Consider the following 21,709-nt stretch of genomic DNA (forward strand, 5'->3'; position numbering starts at 1 on the left):
CCTAAAGTAGTATGGGGGAAGTGAAAATGATAGTTTGCACCATTGTGTTAATGTGAATCAGTCTCTCCATTACTATCCTTTAAATTTTTGTTTTAATTGTTTACAAAAAAAACCTGGAAATATTTGCAGTATTTTTCAAACACTGAACATTTCAGACATTACTAGAGGTGTTGCATTATTTATATAAGCCAGGGATGGGCAGCTTCCAAGGATCTACTTTGCTGCATTCCTCTTAACTAGAACCCTGTGGATTTATCAATCAGAACCAGGTGCAAAAGACATCCACTTAGTAGACTTCAACAATTCTGAGCTCAGGAATTTGTTTCTGAGTGGCAAAAGTGAACAGAGTCCACACTCCATCTTCCATACACAGATCTTCATCTGGTTACGCAAACCTCACACTTTCTTCATTTCAGATATATAATTTAAACGATGAGAGACTCTTCTGCTGTTGCTATTGTTAAACAACAGTCTGGAATCCTTATTGGTCTGTTGATAACGCAGAAATTACCAGTAGGTAATTTATCTTCTTCCACCTATAAGCTACAAATGTGAGAGAAGGAACAAAAGGCAACATGGAAAATAGACATGTGCACTGCCTCTCCAAGCCAGTCTGTACCCAAATAAGAGAACACAGGTCAAGGCCAAGTCCACCCTATGCCCTTTCGGAGATAAATCTAACCTGATCTTTGCCTGTGTCTACACCATGGTTTGTTTATTTTAGGATCTCTGTAAAAAATGAAATTCCTTTGGGGGAAATTCAAACATGACATGTAGTGAGGTGGAATTACACCTCACAGTCAGAATAATTCTGATGGTGCTGTGTAATCCCAACTCACCGTTTGGACTACATAAGGTATCACATACCAAGAACTACAGTACTTTAGTTGAAAGAAGTCTGCAGCTCAGCGGTAAGCACATGCTTTGCACACAGGAATTCTTATTCCAATTAACTGTAATGTATTAACTACACTTGAAGGAGATACAAGTACTCCTTCTCATGGTGAGCGAGAACATGGAGTAGTTATATCTAAAGTAGAAGTGAAAGGTGTCCTGCACTTTTAACAGTTATGCAGAAGAGCAAATTTCAGCAAGTATGCTCTGTTATACAAAACTGCACTTGCTGAAATATTCTCATTGCTATTAAAGGTAAGTGCACCCTGTCCACCTTTACATCTGACCATCCTAATACTGCTCTACATTTTAACCCAAAACAGGTTTGGGCGAGTGTAAGAGTAGAAGAGGGTTTATTTAAATATACCTACTTGAGTTTCATATAAAGATGACCCCAGGTAAATCCTACAGTGCATAACATTATGAACCTTTGGAATTTTTTTAAAAGACACAATTAAAAGGTATATTGGTTACATTTTCAAATCTGAACAAAACAAAAAGATCATTGACATACTGTAGTTAGATTTCTAGGAAGACAAGTAAATAAGTTTGCACTCAGTAATTGTTCAGCAGATAAATTTTTCTAAAAAGCCAGCAAGAGGACCCTGGATTTTCAGGCCAGTGTGCCAGAAGCCATGATCTAAATAAAGCACACATTCTTGAGCCCAATGCATCATATGTCTTAACATTCCATAGGTATTAACCACCAGGTTTTCAGGCGCTATCCATTCACACTCTTCTGAGGAAGGTGCCCTGGAAAGCTAGTCATTCAGCTCTAGGACCATGAGTCAGGGTGGTGTGGACTCTTGAGAAAGAGGTTGCTGCTGAATAAGGAGGAAATTTCCTAATATGGGGCCAACATACTCTGTCCAGAGTTCCTTGTACGTATAAGCGAGGGCAAAACGAAAAAGTACAGAATGTTGTCCACAAAACAACATTGCTAGCCTGGGAATATGGCAAATAATGCTAAATGACGTCATTATTACAGGTCTTCAGAAAAGGTCCTAAATCAGCACTAGTGAATTTCTGGCTTCCTGATGTTTCAGACTATGACTCTCACAGTAACCAAACCACTGGCTGTTCCATTGGGGAAGCCATTCTGTCAGAGAGTTGAATGTAAGACTCACCTCACCTTGACCCATAAACCAAGTTTGGATACTATTGGGGCAATCACATAGACAAAAACTTTTACCAGTTAATGTTCATTATCTATCTGTCAAGGGAAAGAGAGATGATTTTGAAAACACCAAACATGACATCAAACAAGTATTTTCTTGATCCCAGAAGGATGTGGTTAACAACTTAGCTCATGTATTTAGTGCAATGACTAACAAAATAGAAAAGCTGAAGTCCACATTTCTGACCCGGAACAACAAACTAGAACAACCAGTAGCAAGACTCTTTAATTCCAAATATCACAACCTATCTGATTTGCTAGTGACTGGGACAGAAATACCACCTGATCCATTACATCAGAAGAAAAGGAGAGCATCTCAGTTGATAGAATTGGTATTGTAGCACCTCATGGCCTGAACTCAGAAGACAACATCTGCAGTAATCCATGTTCAAATACTCAGTCTGCTGTGTTTGAGAAACATTTTGGAGGCAAGACATTTTGATTGAGAGCAATTGAAAAAGATTGAAGCTGAATCATCTTGCCATAATATTTATTTGTTTAATTAGAACATTTATGTTCTGCCCTGTATCTTATGGTTTCAGTACAAAGTACAACAATAAAAACAATATAGAAACAATGCAGTATTCTGTCTTTCTGTTTATAATTCTAATTATATAGAGAGAGACAGTATTGTGTAGTGAATAGAATGCTGGAGACCTGAATTCAAATTCCAACTCAGTCCTGGAAACTCATGGAAAGGATAGTAATGGCAAACAATTCTTTGAGCATTGGACATACAGTAACTCAAAAACCCTCTGGTAGTCACCATAGGTTGGTACTAGCTTGAGAGCCCATAACACTAATTACTATATAGGTGTAGGGTGTGTATAACTGCATATTTGTACTTCATATGGCATTTTAGTTTAGAATGTGACTGTAATTGTAGAAGTCATGTGGCTGACTTCTATTCAATATATATAATATAAGATTTTACTGGATTCTGTGCACACAAGCCCACTGAAGCCCACAGAGGTCTTGAGGAAACATTGCTTTGGAAAACAACACATAATGCGTTATTGTTCTGATCTGTCATGGTAATCTCAAGCCATTTTTGGATCATGATGAGCAAGAAGTTTATTAAAGCATATAAGATTCTTCTTTTTAAACTCTGTAAATCTCCCTGGAATAAGGAAAGGAATGCTAGACAATAAAACTGTGCAGGTTTACTTTGTTCATGTAACAAGCCTCAGCATTCAAAATGTTGTATAACATAAACTCCATTTATTTCTGTGGGATTTTCGCTGCCACAGACGTGGGAAGAGAGACTCATATATAGTTAATATAGAATAATTTGGCTTTTAGCAGCCTGAAGCAGATAAGGAAACCGCAGCCCCTGCCCACAGGTTAAGGTACCCAAATGGAGTCAGGTTGTTTTTGTATGAGGCAGAAAATTCTAAAAATACATCTCTCCTTCCAGGTATTGAAAAAGAAGTATAATAATAATAATAATAATACATTACTTAACAATTGCTGCCCTTTAAAACATCCAAAAGCTGCTGCCTGAGATGGCTGCTTCACTCTGTCTAACCCTATAAACAGCCATCACACCCCATTATCGTTTCTCCTTGAGAATATTTTATTTAACATGTTTGAATTGATAATATCTATCCCGGGGCAGTTTGCAAAGCACATTCTTGGCATACCTGAAGCTTTGGTTAAGAGATTCCAAACGGATTCCAAAGGTTAAGTTTAAACAACATCGATACCCAGAGGAAGGAGAAGGCAAAGCACAGATACTCCAGTAGGTGGTACACTTCCTTGCTCACCATCAGATCCCAGTTAGACAAAGAGTGTGGATGCCGTTGGCTTTCTTATGGGACCTAATTCTTCACGGTCACTTGTGATCACTAAACAATTTGATTGTTTTCATAAAGGTAGAAATGCATATTATGCTTTCATGACTGCTTTCTGACTCAGAACAATTGAACGGGCCAAAAGCAAGCACAGTAGAAGAGGGAGAGGCAAGGCAGCTAACATAAATTTTATCCAGATACAGTACTGTAATAAGAAAACTATAGCATATGAGGAGCAGATAACCTGCAAATGTGGAGGTATAATGGGAAAATGCCATTTATTACATCCTTGCTACTGGTGAACAGTTTGTGCAATGGGTACCATTGAGCCATAGCAGGATCCAGTCTTTAGCATCTAGCTCTATCATGAAGGGAATGTTAGCAAACCCTTCTGTAAGTCATCCTTGGTTACTTACAAAGCAGACACATCAAACAGAAGACATCTGAACTGCAGATAACTTGCAAAATCAGACAACCACCCTCACGCAAAACAAATTCCATAATGCATACTTACAGTGATACCTCTTACTAGATCAAGAAAAAAAGTATGCAAGAAAAACAGTGCAAATTTTCAATAGAGCAACTTTCTACATCAGGCAGGCCCTTGTGCAAAGTAAGTAGGGCGGGAGAAAAGGAACGAGAAAGTGGTGGAAGGCTGGATCTTCTGTCCTTTTTGTTCCCATGTTTTACTGAATGTAATGCAGAATGGTTACTGCATACAAAGAGATAGGTATCTTCAGTAGATAATGATGTTGAGTATTGCCTGGTATGGCACCTAGTGGTACCCAGTATGGTGTAATCAGTGGAGAGAGTGATAGACTAGAATTCAGAAAGAATTAGGACCTAGGTTGAAATCCGTACTTGGTTATGGAAATTCATCAAGTGGGAGGGAGATTGAGAAAACTACCTGTATTCCTTAAACTCTTACCCTGCAAACCTTATTAGGACCACTATAACTCACTTCTGATTTGACAGCACACAACGTATCACCTAGTATAACATATAGATTCACTCACAGCCTGTATTTATTTATTTATTATTTATTTAAAATATTTTACTCCACCTTTGTCTTACAAAAGGACCTAAGGTGGCTTACATCATTAAAAACACAATGTTTAAAAACTAAAAAAGAGTAAATTATACAGATATTTAAAACAATTAAATAAACATTATATTTCAAGTATTAGCTAAAAGCATCATTAAAACAGATTTAAAAAAAACTTGTAGGTTAGAAACTGTTGGCGCTGCATCTTAGACAATGTGAGTTCTTACTGTGAACTCTACAGATGACTAATCTTCCAGTGCAGCCAGTTGGTAAAATGTTCCACCCACCCTGAGTGTAATTGTTTACAAGTGCTAGAAGGATCACCTTTGCTCATACTAATGTAGAATTTAAGATCAATTGATGGTAAGGCTGCTAGGGCTCAGGGCCCCAAATAGAGTCTCAGGGAATTACTTTGCCTCTTCCTTTCTCTAGGGAGAGATTATAAACCTCAGGACACATGGTGCTGGAAGAAGGAAAAGTGTAGCTTTGTATGTAAGTTAGTTTTAAAGTCAGGGCTCACTGGTTCAGCACAAACATTTATTGTGTGTATTGTGCTTAGATAGTGTTGTTGTATCAATAAAGCCAAAAATGAGGGGAAGGGGTTGGAGTTAAAAATATAGTACTGTTTATGTGTGCATGCAGACTCACTGTGCTATTTGGAACAGTGCAGGGTGTTGTGTACCAATGGCTCCTCTTTTTTTTTTGAGCCTTCTGTTGCAGAGTTTTTAATATCTGGTCAAATTCCTTTTGCTGTGCAATAGAAGTGCAAAGATCCACATGAGAGAATAGCTACAAATTCCCCAGAGTCCACCTATTTCTCATCAATTGGCCTTTAAAGTCTCAGTAACTCACTCTGTGACATTTGTAGGATAAAGAATAAAAAAGATTATTTACTTATAGTTGCTTAAAATTACAGGCTTGGGTATACTTTTACTTTTTTTACTGCACTCATACTGACAACCAAACAGATTAATGGCAAACAAACAACTGCTTCCAACTGAGGAAAGAGAGTGAAAATAAACACTCAGCAGAGAGGCAGGGCTCTCCAAAAGGAACGATTGGTTAGTGCTCCACATATACTGTATACAATCATCTCAGCTCAAAAAGTCGCTCTCAGCCACATAAACTACCTATAGCATGAGAGGCTGCGAACAAAACAATAACAACAAGAACAACAACAACATGTTCTTGAGGCACAAGCCTTGGTAGCAGCAGAAGTCAGATTCCTTTCATACAAAGTTCCTCAATCAGCTGGCACAGAAGCAGGTTTGATAATCCTCCCAATCCTACTTGCCTTACCTTTGGTGACAGCGCAAGCGCCCATCCCTTGGTTTCAGGTTTTGGCCCTAAGATCTTAGGGGACAGAATGTTGTTCGCCTGGTGTCCCTAGTATGAGGGGAATCTGCCCTGTCAGTTGGATTGCTGCATTGCTGCTCTGGAACTCATTCCTAGAGGAGGTCTGGTTGTCCTCCTCGTTATCACTTCCGTGTGTGTGTGTGTGTGTGTGTGTGTGTGTGTGTGTATACCAGCTGATAGAAAATAAAATAAAATGCATTTATTTATGAAAGCTTTTGGAGAATAGACAAGAGCTACATTTATAACATTTGTTTTATTGTGCTTTATTATTTTTTTACAACCCTGGAATTCTGATTATATTAGTGCACGGCCACAAATGTTATACTGTATTTAATGCAAGCTGTTGCCATTATGGGTTCTTTGCAAGGAAAGGGAGTAGTTGACATAATTTTTTTAAACCAGATAAATACAACCTGATTTTAATATTAACAATACTAGATTATGTCCCAGATGTAACTAGACATTACAACTGTAGATTTATATAATCATTGGATGCAGTGCCTTGCAGTATTCCAAAATACAATCAGTTTGCTAAATAGGTACATAAGCATTTCTCTCAGCAAAATATGTTCTTAATATAGAATTCACCATGTATTACATGAACACTCCTAATCCAGTTTTAGACAATGCTGGCGTCACAGTTTACTAGGACAAAGTTTAAATATTAACCAAACAAAAGGATAATAACAAACTAGATATATGTTCGTAGATGAAAAACAAGAAATGCTCAACAATAGTAGACGTAGCAATTTTATTTATTTCCCCTTTTCTTCAGAAACTAGAAAGCAACAAACAGTATTTAAGAACTCACAATAAATACAACAACTTGCCAACATTAATGTAGTTCATATTTTTCTTTGTTGATGGAGTCATAGCAAAATCACAGAAGAATAATATAAAAGAAGTACACATCTCTACTTTTTTCCAGATGGAAAAATCAGTACTTCAGGTATGAGGAAATAAGAATAACACATTAAAAAACTGTTGCAATTTGAGACATTAATTCCTGCAATATTTGAACACATTCGTACATGGAAAAAAAGACATTAACAGCAATTAATAAAACATGCCTAAACCTGTACGGATCATAAGCATTTTCCATTGTAAAGCAAGTACAGAGGCCAAAGATGGCCTTGAAGCCTAACAAAGGTTATTCAAAATTTTAACCGCTTCATGAAGCTGCTTTCAGCATGAATGAGACCTGCACTGAAAGTGTGATATGGACAAACCCTAATTGATACTGAAACCGTTTCCAGACAAAATGAGCTCAACATAAGAACTAGGAAGCCAAGCAACTTAGATCGTATCTGTCATCCTTTTATTATAGTGAGATTGGAGGAGATGAACTAGTCTGACTAAGCGGCCAAAGCCGTCCTGGCAAAAATGTTTTAGGGACACTGCTGCAGCCTTCCAAAGCTACGTTTTTACCTCCTAGATTTTCTGTGGGTCAGGATGGTGTAAACCCAGAAGAATCCAGGAGCAAATCTCTCCTCTGCAATCTCCTGTCAAAGAACACAATAATTATTCTCCTTGAGCTGCACTTGGTAGCAGGCTACAGTATTTGTTTTCTGTGTGTGTGTGTGTTTTTAAACTGAAAGCAACACTGTTGCTTTCTCCACAACTGAGCAAATGAGATTTTTAATGGCCTCATTTCAGGACGGTTCACTTTTTGTTCCATGGAACACGGCTCTCAGTTACTCTAAAAGCTATACAGTGTTTATAAACGTATTGTGCAGTTATAGCTGCACCTGGTTCTGAAGACATGGACATCTTACATCTGAATGCATGTTTTCTGATCCTGTCATATGAGTGGGTGTGTCGATGGGCTGCCCACATACAGGATTATCTGTGTGATTAACTTTCATAAAAACAGAAATGGAAATTTATAAGAGAATATGTAGAAGTCTCCTCACAGTTTAAAAAACAAAACAAAAACAACTGACACTTTTCTAGCCAAACTAGAATGAATTGAAATCATACCCCCTTCAGGAGGGCTATAAGGATTTCAGAAGCGTCATATAGTTTGGGAAAAAATATATATAAAACATAATAATATTTAAAACATTTGGCATTACTTTTAAAAAGTTGAGAAACAGTGTACTTTTAAAGCTGGCTAATCAAAGAAAATGGCAATTTGTGACTCTTTCTGCACATCTGGCAAATGTCCATGGACAGCAGCTGAAGTCTGAAGTAGTCCCACATACTGTAATCATGCCAAAAGTATATTAAGATCTTTCACCATTAATGGTAGGTGTTCCCAAGTGAAGTTTCACTGTAATACACACATCTAGAGCTCTTATATTCAACGGTTGTGATTCATTACAGTGTTTACCATATGCAACACAAGCTGTGCATATTTTCCCCTTGCCTGCTATTTTCTCTTTGCATGGAGATATTTTCTCTTCATATGTTGACGCTATTGCATTGTAGTATGTGCTCTGCAAATGCCAAATGATTCCAACCAAAACTTTGATTAATGCTTTCACATTCTTGTCCAGTTATGTTTTATTTCTGCATAATCAGGACGGAGCTCTACTTGCCTTCTTTCACATCTGTACCCTATTAGAAGCATTTTTGGATTTACAGATTGCAACTAATATTCCTCTTCTCCTGAGCACAACATAGTGGCCTTCTGCATTTTTAATTTCCCCCATATCTGTCCAACAATTTTTCGATGGCTTGGTTTCAAGCAGCCTGCATAGCAATGCAAATAAGGGATAGGCTAAGTGAAGCACTAAAACTAGAAAAAGGCATGCTAACTCTTTGCAAGCAGCTGAGAGAGAAACTCTGAAGGAATCTCTTCATTGAAAACTGAAAAGAAAGATTGTATGAAGAAGAAGGAAGCAGAAGCACTGCTCTATAGTAGCAAATAAGTGATGCAAAGCTGGGTTTCCATCCTCTGTCAAGACACTCCCTCACAGCTCATTATTATCTTATGATCACCTGATGGAAAGAGGTTGGAAAGGCAACTGAAGGCTGGCAGCTGTCACGTCTTGCGAGTTGCTCTCAACACATGGACTATGAAAAAATGTTGAGGTCATTTTAGACAAGCCTTGTGGAGAACAATTCTCATGTATTATAGTTGCTGCATGGAACAACTGCTATGCCGAGGGCTTTTAGTCGGCTATAACAGAAACCAGTGTGTCATGATGCAAAATAAAAGTCAAATGGAACAACATAAATTTTCAAAGTACTTGTGGGAATTATAAGAACAGTTCATCTCTGATGCAGTTATCTTAGGGGAACGGTAGGGTACAAATTGTGCCCTTGGATGAACAAGCAAATGATCCTGAAGTGCATAAAACACAGACATTACATTATTTCAGGATGAAAGATGTGCTGACCTTTGTATAAAGAAAAGTAACCACCACATGGCAAATTATAGTTCCCATGCAAATAGTGTTGTGGCTATATGCAAATTATCAGTCAGTGTCAAATCTAGTCAAGCAATTACCCATGAGAAAATTATATCGTTACTCCAGACAGCCACCTAACTTAAATGTAATTTGGGACTCTAAAGCTCAGAACTTTGGTAAGACTACAACTAATACTGTATTGGTAAAGCGAAATCAGTAACATATTGTAAGTAATTCTTAGATAATTATTTAGTCTAATCCTTTCAAAACAAATGATTACCAGCTCTCTTAAAACACTATGAAAGTTGCTGCTTATTTGAGTAGATCAATCCAGAAACTGATTTGGTTAACTCTCCTCAAAGACTATGCAAAGGCTAAACCCACAAGTCACATGGGTGGCCTTCCAATTCTCCAGTTTCTCCCCATTATAACCTCAGAGTTATTGTTATGCAATATCTGCAGGAAATGTGGGGGAAGCAGCTCACAAAGAACAGTCTGAGTGCTGTTTAGGAAAATATCCTACTTTTACTCTTTGTGCTCTCCTCTGTTTTCTTTTATTCTTGATTAACTGACCTGGAAAAGATTATAAAATAACAAAAAAATAGCCGGGTTCTTTAACTGAGACTGTGTGAGAAAATACCATGTTGCTTTATTGTGGATTCATTAAACTAGAGAGTACTAACTATTGTATAATTTTGGCTGACACTAAAAACTGTAATGGAGAGGACTGCAAACTGGCCACCTGATTCCTTAGTTATCTGGATTTTTTAATGCAACAAAGTGCTACACTTAGGCGTGTTCAAATAGGTTGTTATGTGTGGGCAAGTTGGAACCGATTTATAGTGACCCTAGAAGGGCTAACAGATCCTGATGTTGGGAAAGTGTGAGGGCAAGAGGAGAAGGGGACGACAGAGGACGAGATTGGCTGGACAGTGTCACCGAAGCAACCAACATGAATCTGACCCAACTCCGGGAGGCAGTGGAAGATAGGAGGGCCTGGCGTGCTCTGGTCTATGGGGTCACGAAGGGTCAGACACGACTTCATGACTAAGCAAAACAACAGGGCTTCCAAGGTAAGTCAGATATTTAAGGAGTGGTCATACCCGTTCCACTCCCCCAGTGAGTTTCCATGGCTGAGCAGGAATTTGAACCTAGACCTCCTGAGTCCTAGCCTGTGACTCTATCCATGACACCATACTAGGTATCCCATGTTAAAACATACATGGAAATAATATTGTTTTCTCAAGTGATTCTGAGCATACACAGTTACAGAATAATTTTAAAATGCACTGACAGTATAAGACAACGCTTGCCTTTTCAGAACCACGTCTGGTTGAGTTCAGTGGCCCTTGCTCCCAATAAAGCCGATGTAGAATTAGATATAACGCTGTTATATATATGAAGCCTTTCCTTTGTGGAAGAAACTCCTCTACACAGAAATAAATGAGTTGTGTTTTTGAATGCAGCATCATGGACCTCAGCCTTGCTGCCTAAGATAAGGTAGGTGGTCCTCTACAGAATTTTAATTGATCAGAGGGATGGTTACACAGCAGATGGACACTCCAGCGAAAACCACGGACCAGCTTCTGCTGTAGGCTACTACTTGACAGAGGCACAGAGCAGTTCCTATCAAGCAGTACTGAGAAACATGACATTTTTTTGGATTATAGGTCCCAGAATACCCTGCCGTAGTTAACCCTAAAGGATTCTGGGAACTGTAATCTCAAAAACTGACTCTTCCAAGTTCTGCTGGAAGCTACATACAAACAACCTTGATGGAAGTTCTCATGTGATATGGTGCCTTCTACAGTTCTGTTGGCCTCTAGATCAGGGCAGTTTTAGAAGTGGACAAAACATGCAGTCTCCTGGGAGCAGGGAGATGGCTTTGGGGTGGGGCGATGGCTATGGAAGGCTATCTACTCAGTCGTTTTGTCAAGAGCTAAAACAAATACCACTAGTCATTAGCTGACTTGCAAAGCTGGCAACACTCCATCTGCACACTTAGCATGGTGTTAATGTGAGTCACTTTTGTGTATGATTTTTGTTAATTGTGAAAATATGGAAAAGAATTGCAACACAATTGGACATTCAGCAAATGATGCACATGCAATGGTAAATTTTGAACAACAGGTGCTCATCTCAGCATACTGTTGATAGGAGAATTGGCAGCTGTGTTGATCTCTATCACTAGAAACTTGTCATCTTTTGCCAGCAGCAGGTATTTCCTAAAATAAATGGGTCTTAATTGCTCATTCAGGACAAAACCATCCCAAAACACTTTGCATTAGAACAGGGATATCTGGAAGTTGAGTGATGGTAACTGGAGTTATTTCATATTAGGTTGAAAGGTTTCACTACTCATCCAAGTAGCTTCTCTTACTTGGACAAGTAGCAAAATATTTCAACCTAATAAGAAATACTGTAAGTCCAGTTGCCATAATTCAACTACCAGACAACTTTACCTGGATGACTGAGAATCTTCATAGATATAGAACAGGGATAATTCACAACAATTTACTACTGTTGGGAAGATCTATTTTCATTTCTCAGCTAATCTATTATGAGTAGGAACACAGACACAATGTAAAATTTTTAAATAAATCAAATAATGAGGTAAAATTCAACACTGTCCTATCATTAACAGCTTCTGCTCAATAAGGGCAAGCTCAAGCCTTTATTGATCTCATATTTGTCTTCCTCTTTTTCTGCTATCTTCAACTTTTCCCACCATTATTTCTTTTCCAGCTAGTTTTCTCTTCACTTGATATAATCAAAGTATGACACTATCGGTTTTATTATTTTTGCTTCTAGGGAGAGTTCAGACTTGATTTGATCTAGCACCAATATGTTAATATTTCTAGCAATCCATAGTATCTACAAAGTTGTTCTCTCACACCTTATTTTGAATTAACCATCTGCTTTCTTCACTGTCTACCTTTCAGATCCATACATAGTAATTTGGGATATTATGGTATGGATTATCTTGGTCTTCACTGACACATCTTTACACTTGGTAGTCTTTTCTACTTCCTTCATTTTTGCTCTTTCAAATCTTACTCTTCTGGTTTCTTGGCCGCAGTGACCACCTGGATTGATTGAACCTAGATGTACACAGCCTTTAACAATTTAAATGTCAGTTTCTTCATTGTTGGTATTAAAGTTTTATTATTCTTTTGTAGTCATTTTTGTCATCTTGGTGTTCAACTGTGGTTCTGCTTTTGCTCTTTTTTCTTCCACCTTCAGCAGGAGTGATTTCAAGTCATTGCTGTTTTCTGCCAGCAACATACTATCATCTGCATATTTTAAATTTTCACTTCCCTTTCATCTACATCTAATCCAGATTTCCATATATGTTCTGCATACAGATTGAACAGAGTGGGAAACAATAGTGCAACCTGAAGCATATTCCTCCTCCTCCTCTTAGAACTGCAAAGCTGGAAGGGACCTTATGGATGATCAAGTCCTTTCAAGGAGGCACAGTAGAGAATCGATCTCTTAATCATACCGAAGCCACCAAGCTATTGTTACAACATGTAACTAATTTATCTTCAAATTAAAATGTTTTAATCTAACCTTACTCATAGTAAATTCTGCTAATATCAATAGAATATCCTCAAACAGGCATGCAGTTTGTTTGTTTGTTTGTTTGTTTATTTAACTTATATGCCGCCCACTCTACCCAAACGTCTCTGGGCGGCTTACAACAATTCCATGCAGTCACATGGGAATACTGTAAGTGGAGCAAAGTTTTGTAAGTATATTGTGGGAAAGTAATCAAGAGTGCTGTGCGGCCTTAATGACTAATGCATTTGGCATAAGCTGTCATGGTTTACTGCCAGCGATCACCTTTTAGAACTGGGCATCTGAATAGGCTGCAGTCCGTTAGTCTTTGAGGGTCCACATTTGTTACTTCAACCAGTTATATCCCAGCTTCAAAATATGTAAGCTGGCATAAAACAACATTAAAGCTGAACTTGGTGGAGTTCTTTCTAAATTTGCAGAGGACCCAGCCATGTGCAGGTTTAAAACCGCAATCAGAAATCAAGACAAGCCTTCTGTTGTAAAAATTCCAAAAAATAGTTTAATTAAATACGCAAAACAATATTTTTCTACAGGGGGGGGGAGAAGGAAGACAGCAAAGGACAAGTAAATGCTTTATTCATTGTGGTATTGGATTCCTCTTCATAATTACATGCAAAATAATGCCTGACAGTTGGTGGCAATTAGTGATGGGAAATTCTCCGTCAAAGCCTGACTATATACCATATCGCAGAACCTAAATATAATCTAATAGACCTAAAATAATAAAAGTATCCTCTAAACTTGCATTTATTTTCTTACAAGCAGTGTCAGGTGTTGTTATCTGCTGTCAAGAAGCCCCCCTTTTATGTCGACTCTATGAATAAGCAATCTCAAAAATGTCCAGTATCCAACTGCTCAGCTCAGCTTTTGTATACGCAAGCCTGTGGGTCCTTTAGGAAGTCTGTCTACAGTATCTCGTATTTGGCATTCCTCTTTTCCTGCTGCCTTCCATCTTCCCTAGCATTATTTTTTTCCCCAAAGAATCATGATGTGCCCAAAGTAGGACAGCCTCAGCGGCAGTACCTGTAGGTACTCGTTTCCTTTCTTGAGAGAGCGCGTTGCTCACGAGCGAACAGAGGAAAATGCACACAGTAGGAGACAAACCTTGGGGTACAAAACTTGGGACTGCAAACCTAACCCTTCCGAAATTTATTTCAGAAAAAAACCTTTATGACTACGCAAGACCGGAGTAAGTCCAGTTGACTGGAACTTATTTCCAAGTAACCGTACGTGGCTACAAACTGAAAAGACCCTGCAAAAAATGTAAAAAATGCGGGTTGGGGGGGGAACCCTCGACTTTTTTACACCTGGATCTTCTTTACTGAAATCAAAAGTTCTCCTTTTCCAACTGGCAAGCGCACGATTCTTGCAATGGCATTACGTCTTAGGTTCTTAATAGAAGTGTGGCACGCCTTGTTTATGGTCTCTCTCTCTCTTTTTTTAATAAAGTTACATTTCCTTGTATTTCCCTTCTTCTACGGCTTTAGTCCCCCCCTCCCACTTTTGTCTGCTTTTAAATAAATAAATAAGTAAAAGAAGAATTTCTACAATGGAGTTTCCTATTGGAGAAAAGAGGCTCCCTGATTGATGCCTGCCTCCCATTGGAGCGGTGCTGGAGCTGACATCACTTCGAGAAAAGAGGGGCCGGGCCGGAGCGCACCGTTTGTCACCACCCAGCCTGCCTTGCCTTTGGCTGGGCGCAACTTCCATTTTAGGTGTTGGAACTGAGCGAGGGGGGAAAAAAGCCAGAGAAAGGTCCCGCAGGAAGAGGCGGCGGCGGCGGCGAAGGAGGAGGAGGAGGAGGAGGAGGAAGAAGAAGAGAGAGAGGCTCGGCGCACCGCACCGCCGCTCGGCTTTTCTTCGACTCTTTCCTTTTTGTATGTGTTTTTAAAAAAAGCTGCTCTGGACAGAGATTTTATGCTTAGTTTCTTCGGGGCTTTGTTAGGAAACGGCACGCTTATTTTCCCCCCCTCTTTTGCATTTGCCCAAGGACCAGTTTGTGTGTGTGTGTTTTTTTTTTTAAAGGCGTGTGCAGTCCCACACAAGTGTCTTTTATTAACACGAAGTTGTCAGCCTGAACGGCAAAAAGGAGACAAACAGGGGAGCAGTTTTCCTAATTCCAAGGGGAAATAAAAGCACAAAGCTTGCCTTTTGCCTCCCTCCCCCTTTCCTGAAAACCTTAAAGGGGGGAAGAAGTAAAACTTGCCCAAGAGGCTGCGCGATTCCCGAAGGAAGGAGGAGAAAAAGAAGCAGCCAAAGGTAGGTGATCGGGTCCTTAAACGCGTGTCTGCGTGTGTGCGCGCATTTTAGGGCTTGGTGTTGGATGGGCATCTGCGTGCTGTGATAGCTGCTGTCCGGGGCTGTGCTGGGGGACCTCTCCCCCTCCCCTCTCTCGTAAAGACCGAAGGAGAGGAATGTGAAGGAGGTCCTGGGGGGTGGCGGGGTTGCGATTTGACTTCGCAGTTGACCAAAAAGTACTTTTGGGAACCAAGTCGAGAAGGCAAGAGAAAAGGGGCTGGGGGGGGTGGGGGGTGGGTGGAAGAGAGGGAGCGAGTCTCTGACGGTGCCGCCGCTCTCCCTTGTCAAGCCACGCTTCAAAGGGCACGGTGCTGGGTGGATCCCATTTTGCTTCTCCCAGGTGCGTTTGGGTGTTCCCGAGCTCTTACTGCGAAGTCGGCTCCGCAGTGGGTCCGCCAGAACTTTGCTCTTCAGCTGGAATACTGTAAAAATCCTGATTCTCCCGCAACCCCAACCGAAGGGGAAGGGCAGCCCAGGCTCGCTTTGGAGTTGCCCCCTGCCATCAGGCGACTGGGAGGTAACGGAGGGGGGGGGGAGAGAGAACTGTTTGGAGTCTACTACAGTATCTGCTTTGGGGTTGTTTTCTTGCCTTTCGGAGTTAAAAGTAATGTTTTCTTTTCGATCGAAGCGTCGAGATGCGTTAAGACATTGAACTCTTGTGAGCTTGTCTGCTGGATTCGGATCCCTTGCAGCACCCCCACCCTCACCTGCCATTATCTTGTTCCCTAGCCTTCATAGAGGGGGATTTCCTTTAAAAACAGGAATGCTCTCATAGCCAGCTGATGCTGGGGTCATTTTTTGGTGGTAGCCTTGAATCCCATTTGGATTTATCTCCGCTAGTTGGAGGTATTAAGCATATCTGTATTCCTGGCTGGCTGCACTCTTAAAATTGGAAAGCCCTTAAAGGCGTTTGTTCACATTTGGTCCGTTTCTGCACCCCCCCCCCCCCTCGTTGAATTTAGGGCTGCAAATCTTTTAACAGAGATACTTAATTTTACTAACTTTAATAAATATTATTCAGGGGTGGGTGCTACTGAAGAAAGCTCTTTTTTAAATTATTATTATTATTATTATTATTATAAGCAGGTGTCCATTGGGACTGTTTTTAGTAAATTCTGGATGTTGTGGAAAAGGTGGTTTGCAACAAAAATGCCAGTAATTTCTAATGTACAGTACCTGAAAGATACTGTGCTGAATGAACCGAATTTAAAAAAGAGAAGAGATTTCAAAATGTAGCTGTTGGAGGAATTCCTGTCCTGTCTCTTCTGTGCCATTTTGTCTTTCTTGCTGTTCCCGTTCAGGTCATCTGAGGTAAATAATTATTTGGAATTATATTAGTAACCTTTGTGGGCCATCAAGCCCCATAGGAAAGAGCTTGCTCTCTGTGGAGGCAGAACACAAAGACACTTCAAAAGGGAGCAGGGGAGGGGCTTTCGACTTCGGAGTGTTAGAACAACACAGTGTGTGGTGTGGGGGTTTACCAGTCACCCTCAGCACAATCATTTTTTCTCATGCTACAGATCCTGTTCTTCTGCCAGCATAGACAAGTGTATGTAAAGGAAACCATCTTCACCAACATAAAGAAAGGATAAGACTGACATTCTGGGCATTACTCGACTCCCCTCCCCCTCTCCTTTGAGACCTACATGTGAAATATCTTCGTTTTAGGGGGTCAGGCTGTTTAAAATTATTAGCGTTGCCAATAATTTAAAAGTTATTATATAATTATGCCACTTGAGCTTTGCATTTCCTGGAAAGGTGAACAATGGTGAGACCGTGGTGCTTTTAGGCCGGAATGTACGTATAAGCTTTGGAAAGGAGAAGCACTTGGAACGAGGACTGCAGGCATTTTTGTGGCAAAGGAGATTTAGTTCTAAACAGACCAGCTCTCCTGCTTCTGTTGTCAGTGAAGAAATAATTTTGGAAAGAGAGGGTGGAGGTGTCAACTTGGGATGCCACCTCCAACCTGGATAAATGCAGAACATTATTGGTAACAGAGCAGCTCATGGGCTTTGTCCCGAAACTGTTTCTGAACTGAGTGGTATCTCCTTGGGAGATATTATGATATAAAAATGTATTGGCTGCTTTTTAAAGAAGCAGAGTTCAGCTTTTGGGTACCAGAATAGGAGATTATTGCTTGCACTTTGGAGCGGGGCAAGGCTGAATGCACATTAAGGGGAGTTTCCCTGTACAGTATCTCCATATGAGAGAGAACCATGACCACTTAGAGGCCAGCAGTAAGTTGGAATTAGAGGACTTTTTACTTGTTGCAATTGCAGCTCTGGTTTTCAGAGGCCTTCATAATAAATTGTGATAGTGTGTCAGACTTGAGAAGTCTTGCTTCAGATCCCCATTTAGGTAAGAGGCTTTGTGCCTGTGATAAAAATTATAGTATTATCCTTTAGCCAAAGTGTTGTTCCTCAGACAGACGCATCCTCAAGAAATCCTGTGCTTAGCTCTAAAAAACTATCTTATGGTTTGTTGTGAAATAAAAGGGAATCGAACCTATACGTGCAACCCTGACCTTCTTGGAGAAAGAGCAGCATAAAAACATGACAGGCCTTTCACAGATGAAAGGGTTCTCAGTTTATTATTTTTAATATCCTGAAATAAAGCTCAGTATGCCTTTGCCTTGTTGCTGCACAACTGGTCTCCCACAGCATGCATGTGTCAACAGGCTACTTTAGAATCTGGAAAGAACTAGGAACTGACTTCTGTGCTTAGCTAGCACAGTTGAATATTTGAGATAGGACAGTGTGATGCAAGGCAGAACAAATGTGTCTTGACAGCTCTGCTTTAAAGAGAAGAGGGGGCTGAACTAGGAGAGGTAATAGTGGCAGAACTTGCCATACTACTTAGTTCTTGCCTTTGCATTGGTTCTAAGTAGTGATTTTTCATTTTCCAGTTCATTGTGTTACAGACGCTACGCCCTTGAGAAGTGGTAGACCCAGCTGAGATGGCCCCCTGTTGCAGTTCTCATCTTGTATCTTCAAGTGGGTTTAAGAAAGGAGACCACCAGTTACGTGGCTAGGGACAGAATTTTTTTTTAAACAATTCAGTATCACAGATGTTGCTTGTTTCAGATCTGTCTCTGAAATTCTAGGAAGGAGGTGAGATGTGTTATAAACCTTGCTTGGTGTCGTTTGGATATTTCAGACTTCACCTCCAGCATTTTTTACCATTGTTCAGGGCTGATGAGAGCTGAAGTCCAAAGCCTCTGGAAGGTCCATGCCGGGAAAGGCTAAGCGAAAGAGTCTTCTGTTTGCTTTTGTAGCTGTCCTTCTATTGGAAATTTGTGTGTACACCCAATTAATTCTACCATATGTCAGAAGCAAGTAGCTGAAGTTGCCAAAATTCAGAGTTGTGTGTGTTTTTTGGTTTAAAAGGCCTATGAGCAGGTTTCTTAAACTGTAACAGGTTTAATTTTAAGTCAACAATGAAAATTAATTTTCAAAGTACAAATTAAGACTACTCGCCCCCCCCCATGTAATTTGCACTGTGCTACCAGGTCAGTTTTATTCTCATTCATTGGATGGCCAGATAGGTTTAATGAGTTACAGTGGCACTAAAAGGTACCTTAGACCACTGGTTCTTAACCTTGTGTTACTCAGGAGTTTTGGACTGCAACTCCCAGAAGCCTTCACCACCAGCTGTCCTGACTGGGGTTTCTGGGAGTTGCAGTTCAAAAGCATCCGAGTAACAAAGGTTAAGAACCACTGCCTTAGACCACAAACCAGCAAAATTGAGTAAATGGATCTGGGTTCTGTATTGTGAATAACTGTGGTTACCCTTTATTTTTGTGATTGGACTGAGGAACTGAAACTAAATTGGAACAGTAGGATCCAGTCTTCATTGCACTTACCCGTTAAAATCAGTAGGATGTGAAATTGATTGAGTTGTCATGTTAATTCCAGTAGATTTGCTCAGATCATAACTAGGTCCAGATCCAACTCATGTCTAAATTTGAAACACGTTGGTTGAAAGGTGTTGAGAGATCATAACTTTTGTACATTTTTCCTGTAGTGGGATGGTGATGTAAAATTGTGGTTTCAAATTTAGATATTTGCCGATGGATAGCAGTAGTTAATTGTGATGCCATTGTAGGGAATGAGCAGTTTTCATACTGTATTCTAAATGGCTGTTAAGTTAGTTCTCTCTGGATATAAGTACGATAGAACTAGAGATCTAGAACAAAGCATCTTTTAAGTTCATTGAAGTCATTGAGGTCGCTGATATTAAGTGATGGTGACATTACCAGTGATGGCTGGCTCATTCATGATGATGAAACATGACGCAGCTGAAATACTGACTAATTGTGAGGGACTTGTTAACTGTTTGTAGAACTATTCTAGATATAGGGACAGGAAATAATGGGCAGCAGAAGGACAGGAATAAACCTTGTAGTTATCATTACCTGAGTCATCAAAGTCTGAACCACTACTGATTTCTTAAAAGAAGTACAAATCATGGTGGCTTTTACCTCTACAAGAGTTTCCTATTTTGTGGCCCATGTATAACCACAAGAACTGAAAAAAGGAGAAAGTGTGCAAGTGTATTTAGAAAGCAGAGATAAAATTGGGTCAAACATCTTCTGGGTGACAGAAGGCAGAACACGCATGCATCCATTCCTTATACATCCACCTCTCCCATTTCTTTCCTCTTTGGTTCTCTCTCTGTCTCCTTCTTAGTCTGTCAAAATTGGGGCAGATTGGCCGTCCATTATGCTTTAGCTGTTGAGCTATATGAGTAGGGACGTGGTGGTGCTGCGGGTTGAACTGCCGAAGACCTGCAGTCGTAAGATTGAATCCACGCAACGGAGTGAGCTCCCGTCGCTTTGTCCCAGCTCCTCGCCAACCTATCAGTTTGCATGCAAAATGCAAAAATGCGAGTAGATAAACAGGTACCACCTCGGTGGGAAGGTAAACGGTGTTCCGTGTCTATTCACGCTGGCCACGTGACCACGGAGGATTGTCTACGGACAAACGCTAGCTCTATGGGTTGGAAACGGAGACGAGCACCGCCGCCTAGAGTTGGACATGACTGGACAAATTGTCAAGGGGAACCTTTACCTATATGAGAAGTGAGACTATTGTCTGTGTCCTGACATTGCCTATAGAATCCATTGGAAATGCCTTCTATTGGCCGATTATATAGATGAGAGTCACAAACTTACTCCTTTGTAAAACCATAAAATATCTTGTCAAGCTGATATGTGGTAGTCCTCTTGTTATGGGGGGGATAGTTTAAATGAATCTATAGTTGATCCAGCTGATAGCCCTTCCGTAGGCAGACGAAGGAGTTGCCTAAGGCAGTGGCAAATTGTCAGAGAAGAGGCTTGGTTTGTGCTATGAGTCCTACTCAATGATCTTTAAACTAGTTCTTCCTATGGTAGAAGACTTTAGCCCGGTTTCTCTTTTGAAGAAACATTACAGCTTGGTTTGATTCTTGCAGTAGGAAGGTGTGCCATCTTGATTTTATTTTATTTTATTTTGGCTTTGGAGAGCAAATTCTCTTGTGTTTGCTGTGTAACCCATGAAGTTAACTTGGACTTTGGACACTCTGAGGATTTGTAGGGAGGGGGAGAGTACGAACATGAGTCTTGGTTTACAAAACTGAGTATTTCCAGTAAATATGAGAAAGTGTATATTCTGTTCTTATGTCTCTGGTTGAGAGGTATGGCTTGGGAAGGGAAGGCAGCTGGAATGATGATGAGAAGAACAAACCATTACTAACAGTAAGACCGTTTGTTCTCTTTTTTGAAGACTGGTTTAAGGCAAATGTAGACAAAGTACCTACAGTGTTTTGGGAACAGTTTTGTTGAAAAACGAGTTTGTAATAATCTCATGAAGACCAGCTGATGGTATTCTTTGCTGTTAAGAAAGAGATCTGCTTGCCTTTCTCTGAGCAAGAGTTTTTGCTGCTTTTGTGGCTGGATAGGAGTAAGTCCTGTGACACACCCTTGTGCAGTTCTTCAGATTGCAGCTACTGCCAGCACCCACAATCTTCAGACAAAGCCAAATGTGGATGGACGCTTGCCAGATGGTTAATATGGCTGCTGCAGTCTCTACAAGTAGAAAACAAAGTACAAAACAAAGCAGCAAATGGTCTTGCTGAAACAGAACATGGGTGGAGAACCTTTGGTTCCCCAGATGTTTGCAGCTCCTATCGTCCCTGACCATTGGCCATGGTGGCTGCCGCTGACTAGGTA

At 40.2% G+C, this 21,709-nt stretch overlaps 1 protein-coding gene across 11 annotated transcripts in view; it reads left to right on the plus strand.

Annotated features, from left to right (window-relative positions):
- The first annotated feature begins 14,830 nt into the window (after positions 1–14,830).
- The window catches only part of CTNND1 (catenin delta 1), a 76,626-nt gene continuing 69,747 nt past the window's right edge, over positions 14,831–21,709 (plus strand). For 5 of the 11 annotated variants that reach the window (XM_020792451.3, XM_020792454.3, XM_020792457.3 and 2 more), the window contains exon 1: positions 14,831–15,462. The gene's annotated coding sequence lies outside the window, so the exon portion shown is untranslated. Of the gene's footprint in view, positions 15,463–15,667; positions 16,019–21,709 lie in introns of those variants that run through there. The other 6 variants (XM_020792456.3, XM_020792458.3, XM_072985450.2 and 3 more) reach the window with 5 other exon arrangements.

The sequence above is a fragment of the Pogona vitticeps genome, chromosome 1 (genome assembly GCF_051106095.1).
Source record: "Pogona vitticeps strain Pit_001003342236 chromosome 1, PviZW2.1, whole genome shotgun sequence".
Lineage (NCBI taxonomy): Eukaryota > Metazoa > Chordata > Lepidosauria > Squamata > Agamidae > Pogona > Pogona vitticeps.